Source organism: Dipodomys merriami, unplaced genomic scaffold, assembly GCF_024711535.1.
Source record: "Dipodomys merriami isolate MVZ:Mamm:240054 unplaced genomic scaffold, mDipMer1.0.p SCAF_396, whole genome shotgun sequence".
In the NCBI taxonomy this organism is placed as follows: domain Eukaryota; kingdom Metazoa; phylum Chordata; class Mammalia; order Rodentia; family Heteromyidae; genus Dipodomys; species Dipodomys merriami.
The window spans coordinates 85764-103430 of record NW_027205559.1 but is presented as its reverse complement, the minus strand read 5'-3'; the positions used below and the strand labels follow the sequence as shown (position 1 = coordinate 103430).

Below are 17667 nucleotides of genomic sequence, written 5' to 3'. Positions count from 1 at the left end.
CCATAGTTCCTAGGCTTTAGGAGCTGTCCAAGGTTCTGGCTCCATATTCTAGATCCCTCTGTAGGATGTGGGGCCTGGTGCCTATCACTCATTCATCATTACTGATTGCCGAGTCTCAGGCTGGTCCCAAATTCTGGCAAAGATAGGAAATAGCCAGTGATTTCTGCGCCGAAAAGGGGTAAGCCAATAAATCCAACCCTCATATCTCCTGTTAGAAGTAAGCCTTGGGCTGCGAATGTGGCTTAAAGGTAGAGTGCTTACCTAGATTGCATGAAGCCCTGGGTTCAATTCCTCAGCACCAGAGAAAAAGAAAAAGCCAAAAGTGGAACTGTGACTTAAATGATTGAGTGCTAGCCTTGAGCAAAAGAAGCTCAGGAACATGCCCAGACCTTGAGTATAAGGCCAAGACTGGCAAAAAAAGGGACCCTGGTGAGACATATTCTTCTGGCACTTAGAGGAGGGCCGAGGATAAAAGTTATAGGTCGAGGTTAGGAGCTGGTGGCTCACCCCTGTAATCTTAGATACTCAGGAGGCTGAGATGTGAGGATCAAAATTAGAAGCAGGAAAGACTATATGAGACACTTTTCTCCAATTAAACACTCAAAAAGCCAGCAGTAGTGCTATGGTTCAAGTACTAGATTGCTAGCCTTGAGAACAAAAGCTCAGGGATACTGTGAAGGCCATGAATTCAAACCCCCAGACTGGCACAAACAAACACACCAAGATAGAGAATTTGCCAGTCGGTCTTCACAAGGTCCATCTCTAGCAATTCAATATTAAAAAAAAAAGACAGAAAAGGGAAGGACAGACTTGCTCCAGGAGGTGATATAACCAGTGCCAAAATTCCACAGGAGTTCTAAGATGTGGATTCAGGACAGAAGGTACAGCATGGGCAAAGGTCCTGAGGTGGGGTTTAGAGCAGGTGGTGTGGGTGGAATTAAGATTCTGTTGATTCAGACAAGTGTGGCAGGACATTCAAGGCTGGATCAAGTTTTGTACTTGAGTCACAGGTATGGCAGAGGGTGGGGTCCCAGAATCAGGCCCAGGGGGAAGATTAGCTTGGCTTTTCAACAAGGACCCCAGCCATTTCCAGTGGCTGGAAGCCTATTTTTCAAAGTGCCTGACCCTCAGAGGCCTCCTTTCCATGGAGTCAGGGCAAATGTAGTGAAGAACTCTTTCTTAAGAAAATCTTCTTGCCTGATACCAATAGTAGCTCAACCCCTGTAAATCCTAGCTACTCAGGAGACTGAGATCAGATATCATGGGTCAAAGACAGCTCAGGGGAAGAAAATTAGTGAAACTCTTTTCTTGCCATTGAACTACCAAAAGCCAGAAATGGAAATGTGGCTCAAGTGGTAAACTGCCAGCCTTGAGAAAAAGTTAAGAGACCAGAGCCAAGACTCTGAGATCAAGCCCCAGTACTAGCACAGAAAAATAAATAAATAAAAGCTTTCAGAAGTTCCTAGCCCACTGTGGTGAAAGGACAGATCAGCTATGTGCATGTGGCTCACGCATGTGCTCCTACCTCCTCAGGAGGCTGAGATCTGACGATCGTGGTTTAAAGCCAGCCCAGGCAAGAAAGTCCAGAAGACTCTGATCTCCAAGGAACCACCAGAAAACTAGAAGAGATGCTGTGGCTCAAGTGGTAAGCTGAAGAGCTGAGGGACAGTGCCCAGGCCCAGAGTTCGAGCACCATGACCAACACCTGCTTGGACCTCACTCTGTGGCTCTAGACATAGTACTTTCTAATGGGCCCCCAGGATCAGGTCTCCCAATGTCTACGTGTCTTCAGGGCTGCCTCTTTGGTGGGCTTTGTGTATGGGATGGGTCACAGTATCAGAGAAGGGTCCAGCCTTGGGGCATGGAGGTTATCAGCCGGGTCATCAGAATGGAATCAGTAATGGGTGCAGTGTGGATCTGAGCAGTAAACCGATGTGTCAGACCACGGTATTTGGCCAGGAGGGGCAGGAGCTGCAAGATGGCACAGCAGGTAACACCCACTCATGCGGGTATCACAAGAGTGTGAATCTGTCAGGCACACCTTGGGCAGGTGTTGAGTTGGGCTCATGAAAGAGTTGTAGGATCAAGAATCCATAGCTGGCTGGCTGATGCTTGTAGCAGTTGCTATCACAGGAGTCCCAGGTCTTGTAGCCCTGCTTTCCTCTCCAGTGCTTGGGGGCAGATGAAGGTCTGCAATCCTGGACCGACTACAAAGGAGCATCCATAGTGTCCTTCCCTTGGTCCTATCGTCCTGTGCACGGATGGAGGTGCAGATTCCATGGACCTTACTGCCATGGCCCAGACTCACTCAGCCCAAGAAGGACTTAGAAGAAACCAATTGATCTGCCTTGAGAGTTTACTATGACTATGCCTCAGGACTGCCCCCAATTCTAGCTCAGCTCATCATTACCACCTGCCGCTGTGTGTGTGTGTGTGTGTGTGTGTGTGTGTGTGTGTGTGTGTGCATGTGCGTGCATGTGCGTACATACACGAGCACCCGTGCATCTTGGTGCTAGGGCTTGAACTCAGGGCCTGGGCTCTGTCGCTCAGTTTTTTCGTTCAAAGCTATCACTCTACCATTTGAGCCATTGCTTTTCTTACAGCTTTGGGGTGGTTATTTGCAGATGAGACTCTCACACACTTTTCTAGCCGGACTGGCTCTGCATGGTAATCCTCACATCTCAGCCTCCTGAGGAGCTAGGAATAGGACAGCATCAGCTATTAGAATCTGTCCACACTTTCCTTCTTGTCTAAAACAGAGTACCTCTCTTCTAGCTGAGTATCCATCTGCAGCTACCCTTGCTACCCCAGGCTTCAGAGGAAACATTCCCTCCCCTGAGGACAAAGAAATAAGATCAAGTTTGAGCTTTATGTTCTCCACACAGTCAGGGGCTGCTGGGAGCTGATGTGGAGGTCCGAGATTCTTCTGTTACAACAGAAGAGAGTATGAGAAGTCATCCTAGTAGCTAGATGGCAGTGGCTCATGCCTATAACCCTACCTACTCAAGATTGACGGCTGAGGTCTCTTCTCTCCAATAAATCACCAAAAAGCTGGGACGCGGAGCTACTATAGTTCAAGTGGTACAGCACCAACATTGTGCAAACAAGCTAAAGGATACCACTTAGGCTCTGAGTTCAAGCCCTGGTAAACACACACACACACACACACACACACACACACACACACACAGTTACATGTGCACATACATGCACATACTCATGGTAATATCTTTAGCAGTTGCCAATGGCTCATACCAGCTACTCAAGGGGCTGAGCTCTTAAGATGGCAGCTTGAAGCCAGCCCTGGCAGGAAAGTCCATGAGACTCTTCTCTCCACTAAACTACTAAAAAAGATGAAAGGTGATCTGTGTCTCAAGTGGTACAGTGTTAGCTGAAGGACAGTGCCTAGGCCCTGAGTTTCAGCTCTGAGATGTTTCTTCTTAATAGACACCCTTTGCCATCCCCCTCCCCACAGGCCAGAAATCCAGATTTTGGTCATATTAGATCTCACTTCTGCTACTGCCACTTCCACTGCACTGCCACAAATGGCCTGTGTGTGGCCAGCACTGGATTAAGAAGTGAACATACACAAGAGGGGCAGAGCGAGGTCAAGGCTAATGCCCCAGAACATTGAGGTATTGGCCATACCACTCTCTCACTCCCCAGTTCCCTGGCCCTGAAATCTGAAGTGCCTCTGTATTCTGGGTATCTGGGATTGTCTAAAAAGAACTAGAAAGGCCCAGCTGGGGCCAGAAGATAGGCTTTCCTGTGGTAATGTACGTTGACATTTCCTAGACACTGACAGATCCTTCCAAGCCACTTGGCCTCACTGCTCATGTAGTCCAAGTAGCTCCTTGGTTGGGCGGCCTTCAGTCAGCTATCATGCTCGACCTGGCCAAAGCCACTGGCAACTAGCCTTCCCGAACTCCACTGCCAACCTCCAAGGAGGGACATGCAGCCCGAGGCCCAGCTGAGGCAAAAGACAGGACATTGCATGAGCCCCTGTACCCTCCCCACCCTGTGGCAGGGGAGAACCTATGCCAGCCCACCCTGCTAACCCAGAATCCCCTGGAGGTAGCCAAAGATATGTATAACCAGACATGAGCCCCAAAGAAAAGCTGGAATATGCAGGTCTCTGGCAATTTAAGACTCATTTTAGACCCTGATAGGGGGCTAAAGGCAAGATTGCTGTGGAAGAGGGGCATCAGAAAGAGGCAGATAGGCACCCAGGAAGGGGACAGAGAAAGATGAGGGAAAAATTCACACACACACACACACACACACACACACACACACACACACACACACACACACACACACACACACACACACACACACACACACACACACACCAAACACGGGTAACCCAAGGCTTCAGCAGTCCCTGAGCACCTGAACATCCCAACCCTTGAGAAGATGGCACTATCATCCTCAGACCAACTGTAGACAAAACTCAGAGCCTCTCACATGTCTGGAATGGCTCATGACAAAGCATGCCATTTCCTACGGTACACAACACTATGTAGAAAACTCAGCTACCTTATTCTTGGTTGTTGGTAATGGGGTTTGAACTTTGGGTTTGTGCGCAGCCCCTCAGCTCTTAAATTGAAGGTGCACGGTCTACCACTTGAGCCACAGAGCGACTTCCGGTTTTCTGTTGGTTCACTGGAGATAAAGTCTCACAGATTTTCCTTCCCAAGCTGGCTTTGAAACGCGATCCTCAGATCTCAGCCTCCTGAGTAACTAGTATGACAGTTGTGAGCCACTGGCAGCGTCTGGCTTCAGCCACCTTTTTACACCCAGGGGAAAACCAACTTGTCAGGCCACAAACCACATGCAACCCTTCACTTCAGACTTTGACACCAGCATACAAAACTATTCTTCCATGGATGGAGAGAATATAATTGACACTACCCACTCACCCCTATTCCCATTTGCCCACTCCCTGCCTAAGAAAGGCCACAAACTCTGGAGTTCTTGGTAAGGCAACGCCCACCATGCTGTAACTTCACACTTGGGCAAATCTGTACACTAAGGCCAGCAGCTGGTCTCCCAACCACAGAAACCCCACTCCTTCACCATATCTTGCAGGCAAGGGGTGTCTTTCATTCTTGTTTTTTTTTTTTTTTTTTTGGTTGATGGGCTTGAACTCAGGGCTTGATGATGAATTTTCCTCAAGGCCAGTGCTCTACCATTTGAGCCATAGTGCCACTTTTGGTTGGAGATTGAAGATGAGACTCTCATGGGACTTTCCTGCAGGTGCTGGCGAAACAAGATCCTCTGGATCTCAGCCTCCAGAGTAGCAAGGATGACAGGCATGAGCCATAGGCACATGGTTTATGGTGTGTATTTCTCTAGATTTTCCAACTAGTCCTCCTCTAGACACTACCACTTAGTCACTCCTCTAGATCCCTCAGTGACAGCAAAGGGAGGCTTGGAATCTGGGTAGGGCCATAGGCATTTAAGGGCCCTTTCCACATCACTACCCCTCTCTAAGCTCCCATCAATCTCCTCTGGATGGCCGGGTGATCTGGTGCAGATCAGACCCACTAGGACTTCTGGGTTCTGCCCTGTATGCTCCCGCCCCACCCAACCTGTATCTGATGATTTCTGGGGCCAGTTGCTCCATGTCATGGTGGAAGATGATGAGAGGGTTGCTGATAACTGGGCCCAGGGGATCCCAGGGCAGAAGGAGTGTCCAGCTCCCCTGTGTCAAATAAGGAGACACAAAGCATGGATGGATCTACCAAGAGCTACAAGGCATAGCCATCCACCTGTTACCAAGGTCCCTCGAAGTGCTGTTTTATGTTGACAGTCCTGGGGCTTGACCTTGGGGCCCAGGCACTGTACCTAAGCTTTTGCTCTACTCGATCACTCTTCCACCTGAGCCACGGTGCCACTTACAACTTTTTCTGTGTATGCGGGACCTAGGAATTGAACCCAGGGTTTCATGTGTGCTAGGTGCGCCCACTACTGCTAAGACAACCCTGGATCCAACCCTGGATAGCTGTTCTTCTGTAACCCTTTGGGCCTGTCTCAGGAAAGTCTTGCACATCTGTACTGTGTGTCTCAGCAGCAGTCCAGGCTGGAAATGAACATGCTCCTCTATGTTGTACTTTATGTACAGCATCTTTGCTCTGTGTGCTTACTGTCAGATCTTCCTTGTTAAGCAAGACCCCTTTTCAAGTGCTGCTTCTAAGAAGCCTGCTCCAATTACACTGGGAGAGTGGGGTCTTCTCTGCTCTGCAGGCTGTTGTCCTTGTCACGCTCTGTCTTCCTGCTCGTGTGGGTTGAGCGCACATGAAGGGGAAGGCCTGGCTTCTACCACACTACCCAGGGACCAGTGTTGTATCACACTTTGTGAGAGGGCACTCGAGGCCCAGGCAATCTGGAGGCAACAAGATACGTCCATTTCTTTGTGTGGGCTTGAACTCAGGATCTGGGAGCAGTCTCTCTGAGTTTTCGTGCTCAAGACTGGTGCTCTACCACTTGAACCAAAGCTCCACTTCTGAATTTTTGGTGGTTCCATGGAGAGAAGAGTCTCGCCAGCTTTCCAGCTTGTGGCTGGCTTCGATCTCTGTCTCTCAGAAGTCTGCCTCCCAAGTAGCCAGGACATCAGGTGTGAGCATGAGACAGAGGTGCCTTTCACCAGAGCCTTTCTTTTTAGCTTCTGTTTATCTCATGTCAACTAGCAAGCCCTAGTTAAAGTATTCAGTTACAGGGGATCAGGTTCCTCTCCTAGGTCATTTAATCCAAGGAGATAAATTTTCTTTGGAAAAGGCTAGTCTGAGTTGGCCTGGGTGAGCACGCACGCGTGTGCGTGTGTGCGTGTGTGCGTGTGTGTGTGTGTGTGTGTGTGTGTGTGTGTGTGTGTGTGTGTGTGTGTGTGCATAAGTTTCAGGGATACCTACCCGATCTCTTCAGTGCCTCATCCTCCCAAAGGTGAGTACATCCAGGATCCCCAGCCCAAGAAAGGCAGGTAGGATGTGGTCATATCGAGTGGAATGATCTGAATTTGATCCTGCAAGTGAAGCCTGGAAAGATAATGGAGAGAAGGAGAGGTTTAGAGGAACATCAAGAGAAGCTCATTACCTTTGGCTACAAGTACCAGAGAGAAGACTCAATCCATCCTTTTTGGTAGTAAGATAACTGGGGCCCACTATTCATTTATTCAATTATTTTTTTGTGATTCCTAGGGCTTGGATTCAGGGCCTGGGTGTCATCCCTGAGTTTCTTTTACTCAAGGCTTAGGCTCTACAACTTGAGCCACAGCACCATATCTGGGTTTTTTTGGGGGGGGGTTGGTTTATGCGAGATAAGAATTTCAGAAACTCTCCTGCCTGGGTTGGCTTTGAGTCACGTCCATAAGTCCTCAGCCTCCCCAATAACCAGGAGAATGTGTGAGAACCACTGGCACCTGACCACCACCATCTATTTATAATCCCCTAGGGCCAGTGCTGGAACATCTGCATTGCACCCCCCTTGTTGTGAGTGGGAAGCAGATGTGGGTGGGTTTGATACTTCAACAGCTTACGTACATTTGAGCATTGTTCCAGGTCAGTCTGATGGCGGTTTCCTTGTCATACACAGCAATGACTTGGCTCTCTCACAGAAAAAAATGTCCCCCAGGAGGTGTCAGTTCTGAGGTCTTTCCTCTTCACAGCACCCCCACTCTCTGAAACGACACACCCCAGAAAAGCAAACTATACATAGAGTGAATTCATTTTCTTATAACCAGGGTCTGGCCAGAAAGGTAGCAGTGGGGAATCCCAATCCAGACCAGACTGAGCATATATTACGTCTCTATCTTGGAAATGCCCAAGACAGAAAGTCTTGGCTCAAAATGGTAGAAGACCTGACTGGCAAGCCTAAAGCCTTGAATTCAAACACTAATATACTAAAAGAATCAGAGGACCCCTGCCAGAGGCTCATGACAAAAATTCTAGATACTCAGGAGGCTGAGATCTGAAGATCACAGGTCAACATTTAAAATAGGTTTGGCCTCGGCCATCAGACATCATGATGAGAAGAACCAAAGTCTGACCCATGACTATGCTCTCCATACTAAGAGGGATTTCATACTTACTAAGTGCTGGCCATGCTCTCTGTCCCCCTGGGGAGCCATCCCCTGCGGGCCCAACCCCCAGGTCCTCCCAAGCTCCCTCTGCCACCAACCAGGCCCAAGGGAGTAGTCAGCTCCAGGGCACACAGCTACCTTGGTCTTATAATTTAACAGTGCTGAGTCCCTATCAAGCATCTCTCCCTTCCAGGTCCCCAGACCTCAGCCACAAAGCCCATGTACCCCCCAAAGAAAGCAGGCAGAAGTTACCAAAGTGTCCAGCACTCATTGTTACAGCCTACATCTACACACACACACACACACACACACACACACACACACACACACACACACACACATGCACACACACACACACTTACAACCGGCAGGTGTGGTTTATGTTTGTCTTCCTTGCTACTCAGGATGCTGAGCTTTGAGGATCACGGTTCAAAGCCAGCCCATGCTGGAAAGTCTGTGAGGCTCTTATCTACAGTGGACCACCAAAAAGCCAGAGGTGGGGCTGTGGCTCAAGTATCAGAACAATAGCTTTGAGGACAAAAACTCAGGAACAGCACCTAGTCCCTGAGTTCAAGGCCCAGGTTTTCTACCTCCAAACACACACAGACACAGACACACACTGACAGACAAACACACACACACACACACACACACACACACACACACACACACACACACACACACACACACACACATGGAGAGCCCAAGGCTTCAGCAGGCCCTGAGAACAGAACCATGAACTCTCTCCATTAGGATCTCATCCCACCCTCAAGAAGGTGGCACTACAAACATCTGACCCCCTATAGACAAACCAGTAAGCCTCTCACATATCTGGAATGTCTCATAGTTCAGTAAGGCAGTTCCTACTGTACACACTGCTATGCAGAAAACTTAGTCCCCTCTTTTTTGTAGTTGGTCATGAGGTTTGAACTCGGCCAAGGCACTGTCCCTCAGCTCTTCAGCTGAAGGTGAGCACTCTCCCACTTGAGCCACAGAGCCAATTCCTGTTCTCTGGTGGTCCATTGGACATCAAGTCTCACAGACTTTTCTGCCCATGCTGGCTTGGACCTATGTCTTCACATCTCAGCCTTCTGTGTAGCGAGGATGTGAATTGTGAGGCATCAGTGGCTTCTGGCTTCAGCCACCTTCACATATCCAGAGGAAACCCATCCTCATCATGCCACAAACTTCTTGCAACCCTTGACTTCAGACTTTGTCACTCAACATTCAAATCCATCCTTCAATGGAGAGAATACATACACAACAATCTCACCCCTGCAACCATTCGCCCACTCCCTGCCTGTCACAGGCCACGTCCTCTTGAAGCTGTGGCTTCAAACTGGGGCAAACTTGTGGAGTTCTTAGAAATGTTTGTACAGTGAAGTCAGCACCTTATCTCTCAACCAAAGCACCCCCCCCGCCTTACCCCCCTCCCCCGGCACACTTCCACCATCCTTTGCAGGCAAAGATGTTGGATTTCTTTCTTTTTTTCAGTTGTAGAGCTTGAACTCTGAGTCTGGGTGCTGTCCCTGAGCTCTTCAGCTCAAGGCAAGCACTCTACTACTTGAGCCACAGCACCCCTTCTGGTTTTCTGGGTGGTTCGTTGGAAATAAGAGTCTCAGGGTCTTTCCTGCTGAGGATAGCTTTGAATTGTGATCCTCAGCTCTCAGCTCCTGAGTACCTAGGATGACAGCCATGAGCTACTGGCACCCGGCCAAAGATACTTTTCCATTCCTTTCACCCTATCCCCTCAGGAAATTGAGATCTGAGGATTACAGTTGAATGCCACCCATGACAGCAAAGTCCATGAGAACACTTTTTCTCCAATTAAACACCCAAAAATTTGGAAGTGGAGCTGTGGCTCAAATGGGAGAATGCTAGCTTTGAGCATCAAAGACAAGGGATAAAACCCAGGCCCTAGTTTCAAGCTTTTTCTAGCAAAGACCCGCCCAAGAAAGTGAAGCAGGTGGGCACACAGGAGCTCAAAGCTCACACATAATATTCAAGACTTCCAGAACAGACCCCATTCTGCTCTGATTCTCTAGATTCTATGTCTTACACCATGGCAGTCTTATAGGGGACTGACCATGCACCAAGTTATGATGTTCAAGTACAATCTCATACTGAGGATCCCCTGACCTTATCAAAGACTCAGGATCTCTCACTGTCCTTCCTTGACACTGGGCAGCAAGGTGAGTTCTAGTTATCCAACCACAGGATGTGGGAATGAAAGGATTTCTCGGCCAAGGGACTGGAGTTCTCTAGGTCCCTCTCTCTCAGGAAAAAGGAGAAAAGGGCTGATCCATCCCAGGAAAGTTCCTGGGTTTTGAGTATCCTCAAAGAAACAACCCTGCTCAGAACCCAGTTCCTCTTGTTTTCCCACCAGCCTCCTCATGCTTGCCCCACTTTCAGTCAGCCCTCTCTGAATCCCAGAACTGCCAGGTAGACTAAAGGCTGAGCCAGCAAAGAGACCCACATTTGCCTCTGAGAATGGCAGTCACATGGTCCTAGCACAACCCTAGAGGAATTCTCGAGGTATCTCGGGTCCCAACTCCCATCCTCATTCCCTGGCTGTCCTCTGCCAGTGGCCCACTTCCCACTGTCTCTGGTGGAGGAATGAACACCGGGGGTGTCATCTTCATATTCAGCCATTGAAAGTCCCAGTCCCCAAAGATGTACTGCACAGTCATCCTGCAGTGGACAACAGCTAGGAAGTCAATGGTGAACCCAAGGTGTCAGGCTCTTAATAGAAGTGTGGCTGTGTCAAACACTCTATAACTGGTGATCTGTGTTGTCAGGCGAGGTCATGGCTCCAATGTCCTGACACACCTGACCTAGGATCATCCTCCCTCTTCATTTTCCTGCTTATCCCTTGCTCCGCCCCTGATACTCCCTCACCCCAACACCTCCCTAGCCCTTAGACACTTTCTTATTATCTGACCAGAAAATAATTTGCTGGGGCCAGGATGATTGAAACTTGGTGACTCACCCTGAGCCCTGAGGCTGCTTCCCCCAGCAGTTGGTGACCACAGAGCTCCTAGATATCACGAAGTTGCTGAAGGGTCAGTGGTTTACTCCTACATACTGGCTTTAGGCTCTGAAATGCTACCCACAGGAACTGTGAATGGTTGGCTCTCTTGATCCAGGGACTCAAAACCAAGGCTCGCATGCTCTCTTCTTCCTTCCTTTCCTCTTTTTTTCTCTTCGTCCTTCCCTCCACTCTCTCTGATTCCTTTTTTCTTTTTTTTATTGTTAAAATTCTGTACAGAGGAGTTACAATTACATGGGCAAGATAATGAGTACATTTCTTTCTTTCTTTTATTGTGAGAATACCATACATAGGAGTTACAATTACATGGGCAAGATAACTCGTACATTTATTATCAAACATTGCTGTCATCTACTTGTTTCCCCTTCCCATCCCTTCCCATACTCCGCCACTCCCCCATCCGATCCTCACCCCAACCCCAAGCAAAGTTGTTAAATTCGTTTTTCGAAATAATGACTTATACATCTCATTGTTGCAATGGGTCCACCTGTATCCATAGTTAAACGATTTGTTTCTTTCTCTCCACAAATTATACCAATATCAAATACAGTGAAAGTATGGACCATACGGGAGGGATATGAAAAGCAACATAGAAATTATCTGATAAATATGACAGAAACAATTGCATGAAAGGAAACACAACAAAAACATTTGAATACTTATCTTGGGGTATATTCCACTAACATCAACTTATCTGACCTTTTCTGCTTGACTCAGACATATATACTAGTTATTGCAAAAAAGGGAAACCATGGGACCTATGTTTCTTTGGGACTGGCTGACTTCACTTAATATAAATTTTTCCAAGTCTTTCCATTTCCTGACAAATGGGGCAATGTCTTTCTTTCTGATGGAGGCATAGAATATATATATATATATATATATATATATATATATATATATATATATATATATATATATTCTGGATCCATTCAACTACTGAGGGGCATCTTGGTTGGTTCCATATCATAGCTCGTAGCTATAGAAAATAATGCTGCAATAAACATAGTTGTGTTGGTAGCTTTAGTGTGGCCTTGTTTGTAAAAATTTGGGTAAATGCCCAAAAGTGGGATTTCTGGGTCATAGGGGAGCTCTATGTGGAGTCTTTTGAGGAACCTCCATACTGTTTTCCAAAGTGGTTGAACATGTTTACACTCACACCAACAATGCAGTAAGGTTCCCTACTGTCCACATCCCCTCCAGCATCTGTTGTTATTAGAGTTCTTGACTATAGCCATTCTAACTGGGGTGAGGTGGCTAGGGAGGTTTTTTATGGCTAGGGAGGTTGAGCATTTCTTCATGTGTCAATTGGCTATCCTTCATTCCTCTTCAGAGAACTTTTTATTTAAGTCTTTAGCCCCTTACTTGTTGGGCAGTTGTTTCTTTAAGGATTTGTTGTTGGGGATTTATTTTTTTTTGAGTTCCAGGTATACTTTAGATCTGATACACTTGTCTGTTGTATGGCTCGTGAAGAACTTCTCCCAATCCGTGGGCTTTCTATCGATCTTGCTAGCTATGTCCTTTGCCATGCAGAAGCTCTGCAATTTCATGCAATCCCATTTGTCCAACCTTTCTTTGATGTGTTGTGTTTCTGGGTCTCTATTAGGAAAATTTCGGCCTGTGCCAAGGAGTCCTAGGGTGTCTCCTATTCAGAACCAACTCTGTTTTGTTGATTCTTTCTATTTTTTTTGGATTCTAATTAATTTAATTCTGCTTTAACTTTAATTATTTCTTTCTGTCTACTGGATTGGGGTTTATTTTGCTTGTCTTTTTCAAGGTGGCTCAGCTGCCTCATTAAATTGTTAGTTTCAGATCTCTCCAATTTGATGATGTAGCAACTCAGAGATATAAACTTGCCTCTGAGTATTGCCTTTGCTGTGTCCCAGAGGAGCTGGTAGTTTGTGTGCTCACTTTTGTTGAATATCATGAACACTTGAATTTCCTTTCTAATCTCTTCCATGACCCACTGGTGGTACAACAGCTTGTTGTTCAGCCTCCATGTGTTACAGGACTTTCTTTGGTGGCTTTTGGGGTTGAATTCTAATTTTATTCTCTGGTGGTCTGAGAGAATGCAAGGTATGACTTCAATGTTTCTAAATTTGGACAAGTTTGCTTTGTGGCCTAGAATGTGGTCTATTTTACAAAATATTCCATGTGCTCGTGAGAAGAACGTGTATTCTGATGCTGCTGGGTGAAATATTTGGTAGATGTCTGTTAAATCTAGTTGATCTATACAGTTAAATCTGTTGATTTTTTGCTGAGTTTATGTATCTAGTGGAGATATTGGTGTGTTAAAGTCCCCGACAATTAATGTCTGTGGATCTATTTGAGATTTGAGAGAAAGTAGTGTTTCTTGCATAAATTTGGGTGCTCCGTTGTTTGGCAAATAGATATTTAGAATTGTAATATCCTCCTGAAGGAGAGATCCCTTAATTAGTATATAGCGACCTTCTTTACCTCTTCTAACTAATTTTAATATGAAGTCTATTTTATCTGATATTAGTATTGCAACTCCTGCCTGTTTATGGGGAGCTGTTTGCTTGGTAGATTTTGTTCCAGCCTTTCACATTCAAAATGTGTATGTTTTTATGGGCAAGGTTTGACTCCTGAAGGCAACAGATAGAAGTATCTTGCTTTTTAATCCAACTAGACAGTCTATGTTGCTTAATTGCAGAGTTAAGCCCGTTAATGTTAAGAGATAGGACTAAGAGGTATTTGGGAGTTCCTGCCATTTTATCCACCTTCTTAGGAGTTGTGGCACCTGGGTTCTTCCTATGGTTCTTGGATTCTCAGTTTGAGTGTAGATTCATGGCCTTTACTTTGGACTTGTTGGTTTTGTATGTTTAGGACATCTTTAGGTATCTTCTGTAGGGCTGGTTTGGTGGAGATATATTATTTCCATTTTTCTTTGCTATGGAAGGTTTTTATTTGACCTGAGGTTATGAAGGAGAGTTTAATGAGGTAAAGTATTCTTGGTTGATAGTTGTTTGTCTTTAGTGCATGTCATACATCATGCCAGGCTCTTCTTGCTTTGATTGTCTCTGCTGAGAAATCTGAGGTGATTCTAATTGGTTTCCTTTCATAGGTGATTTATCTTTTCTCCTTTGCTGAATTAAGGATCCTTTCCTTGGTCTGAATTGATCCTTTGGGGATTATAATGTGACGGTAGGATGTCCCGTTCTGGTCTGGTCGATTTGGAGTTCAAAAAGCTTCTTATATCTGAATAGGCCTATCTTTTTGTATGTTTGGGAAGTTCTCTGCTAGGATCCTGTTAAACAAATTTCCTAGACCATTAAAATCTCTCTCTAGGTGTTCCTCTACACCCATTATCCTCACATTAGTCCTTCTGATGGTGTCTTCCAAGTGTTGAAATAGATCTATCTTATTTCTTGGACTTGTCTTGGATGGTTGTATGTTCTTTCTCTATAATATCTAGGTTGTTAAATCCACAAGTTTCGATCTTCTGCATGGTCTAACATACTGCCAAGACTTTCTACTTGTTTTTTTTTCCTTCTAATTGATCAGCTTTGATGGCTTCAAATTCTTTGTTGTAACTTTGTTCTAGATCATGTGTGACCTTGTTTACTTCCTTAATTTGATGTTCCGTGTTTATTCTCAAATCACTTAGTTGATTTGTTATGATTTCCTTGGACTCTCATTCCTTCTGATTGGCTCCACTGAGCATCCCCTTCCTGGTCTCCCTGATTTCTTTTTTTTTGGGGGGGGGTCAGGTCATGGGGCCTGAACTCTGGGCCTGGGCATTGTCCCTTAGCTCTTCAGCTCAAGGCTAGCACTCTACCACTTGAGCCACAGTACCTCTTCGGCTTTTTTTCTTTTTGCTTATGTGGTGCTAAGGAATTGAACCCAGGGCCTCATGCATGCAAGGCAAGCACTCTACCACTGAGCCCCCTTACCAGCTCATGTCTCCCTGATTTCTTTCAGCTCTCTGGTTTTGTATTCCATGAATGCCTCCATTGATATTTGTCTATTCTTAGCCCTATCTCTCAGTTCCTGTATTTTTCTTTGATTAGCATCCTCACGTTCATGCATTTCCTGTACTTCTCTTTGAGTGTTCTCAGCCTGTTCACACCATTGCTGACTTTGTTCTCAGCCAGCTCACGTAATTGCTATCTATCTCTTTGATTGATCTGAACCTGCTCACGCAATTCCTTTATTTCTGTTTAAGTGTTCTCAATCTGCTCAGGAAATTCCTATATCAATCTTTGAGTAGCTTCCTCATGCTCATGAGACTCTTGTATTGATCTTTGGTTTGCCTCCTCTCTCTCCCTATCATGCTCACATTGAGACCTTTGCATGTTTTCACTCTTTTCATTTATGCTGTTTACCTGTAGTGTTTGTAGAGCTTTTTGGGAACTCTCCTCTGGATTATTCATTATCCGTTCTGTCCCCTGATTGTCATGAGTAGGAGTTGAGATCCCCGGGATTGCCATTTTTCTTGTGTTTTTCCAGCTTTTTCTGCCCATTTGGGATGAGAATAACACCAGTTTTGTGCTAGAACACTATTTTAAGGTAACTATCAAACAAAGTCTGTAGTTGCACTGTCAAAAGTCTGCAGATACAATCTTGTTCAAGAGATACAATCTATTGAACACTAAACAACTATGGCTTAATGGCCTAAGAAGAGCAAAGGAGAATTTGGCAACCAGAAATTATTAGATTTAGGGAAAATGTGGGGAAAAATACTATTAGAGGGATTTGGGAAGGTGAGGGAGAGTGGAATTAACCATGTCCTCCTCTCAAAGAGGGAAATGGATTGGACAGAATGATAGCATAGAGAGAAAAAAAGGAAAAAAGAAAAAGAAAGAAAGAATAAGAAAAAAAGAAGAAAAAGATAAAAGAGAGAGAAGAAAAATATGGAAAAACAAAAATTTAAAATTAAAAAGTGAAACCATTAAAAACTGCAAGTTTAAAGGAATAGTATTCAGAGAAGAATGAGGACGGGATGAGAGGAGGGGAGCGATAGAAAGGAGACATGAACAACTAGAAAAATAAAAATGTTTAAAATATTATATGGTTATAAAGAGGTAATACTGCTATTAAAGAAGTTAAGTCTTAGAGGTTTTGAATTGAGTAATAAATTTCTGGATTAAGTGTGTACACAATGGAGGATAAGATCTAATATCGATGACGGCTATGTTTGTGGGTGAGCAGAACAGCAATTAAGTCATGCAGAAAAGAATGAAGGAGAAGAAGTGAAAAGAATGAGAAAAGAAAGAAAAAGAAAACGATCAAAAGGTCAGTACAGAAAAAAAAACACACACATATACACCTAAAATAAAATTTATATGAGGAAAAAATAATATAAAACAAAAATTTTAAAAAATTAAAATTTTAAAAAAATTAAAAATAAGGTACAAAAAAGAAAGGCCTTTGATTTTTTGGGGTGTGGGGGATGGGAAGATTCTGTATCTCCCTGTGTCCATAACCAGTCTCTTGGTGGAGTCTCTGGTCTGCTTGTGGTCTTTGGTTTTCCTGCAGCTTGATTGATTACTTAAGTCAGTTTGTTTGGGCAAGCTGAAAAATGCTTTGCTTTACCCAGGATTTTGTGATCCTCCTCCCAGAATAGTTCAGTGGGAGAGGGATCTGTTTTCAGTATCGCAGAAGAGGGAGATGTCTGTGCCCTCTAGTTTGGAAATGATGACATGAGGCTAGGTTCTGGGTTGAGTTGAGGCCTTTCAGCAAACAGTAGTTCTTTCCTGAGGGGCTAGCTTCTGAGATATTCTCAGAGTCCAGCCTCAAGCCTTTCTCAGGGTTATGTTTACTGAATTTCAATTTATTGTCTAAGCTGCTGTAGTGAGGGGCAGCCTCTGGCTCTGTTCACCCAATGAAGAAAGCCACTCCTGGGAGCAGAACTTCCTCTGCTTGGGGTGAGTGACTATTTCCTGGGATGGGTTGAGCCTGGTAGGTCTGGGCAGGTTCCTCTGACCTGCTAAATGACTGTCTTGTTTTCTCCCAAGGCCTGAGTTGGAGCTGGCAGCTCATCCAGGCCTTTGTGTGTATCAAGATGGAGATTAGTGTTGAGAAAATTATAATTAAAGGCACTAAGTGCATAGCCTAAAGACACACAGTGAGGAAGGAAATGAGTCAAAGATTCCAAAAGCCTTTCAGCAATACAAAAATGGTAGGTAAAATCTCTCCATTCTCTTATACTCTCAATTCAATATTCATATTGTCCAATAAATAATAACATAACAATTATGCCCATGGTAATTGCTTTTTGTCACATTTTATCTTCAACACAGACTCTGTTGGTGATATTGGGTTATCATGCACAAACTAAGATTGTAAATTGAGGTCCGAAGAGAGCCAAATTTCTTCTGTTTCACAGTTCTAGTATACTTTTTAAAAAGTACTAAAACTTTTTTTTTTTTTTTTGTCGGTTGTGGGGATTGAACTCTGGGCCTGGGCACTGTCCCTCAGGTCTTCAGCTCAAGGCGAGTGCTCTATCACTTAAGCTACAGCGCCACTTCTGGTTTTCTGGTGGTTTATTGGAGATAGGAGTCTCACGGTCTCTCCTGCC

The 17667-nt window shown here is 45.1% G+C and overlaps 1 pseudogene; it reads left to right on the top strand.

Annotated features, from left to right (window-relative positions):
* The first annotated feature begins 888 nt into the window (after positions 1-888).
* Positions 889-17667, top strand: part of LOC138805483 (F-box-like/WD repeat-containing protein TBL1XR1 pseudogene) — a 32152-nt pseudogene continuing 15373 nt past the window's right edge.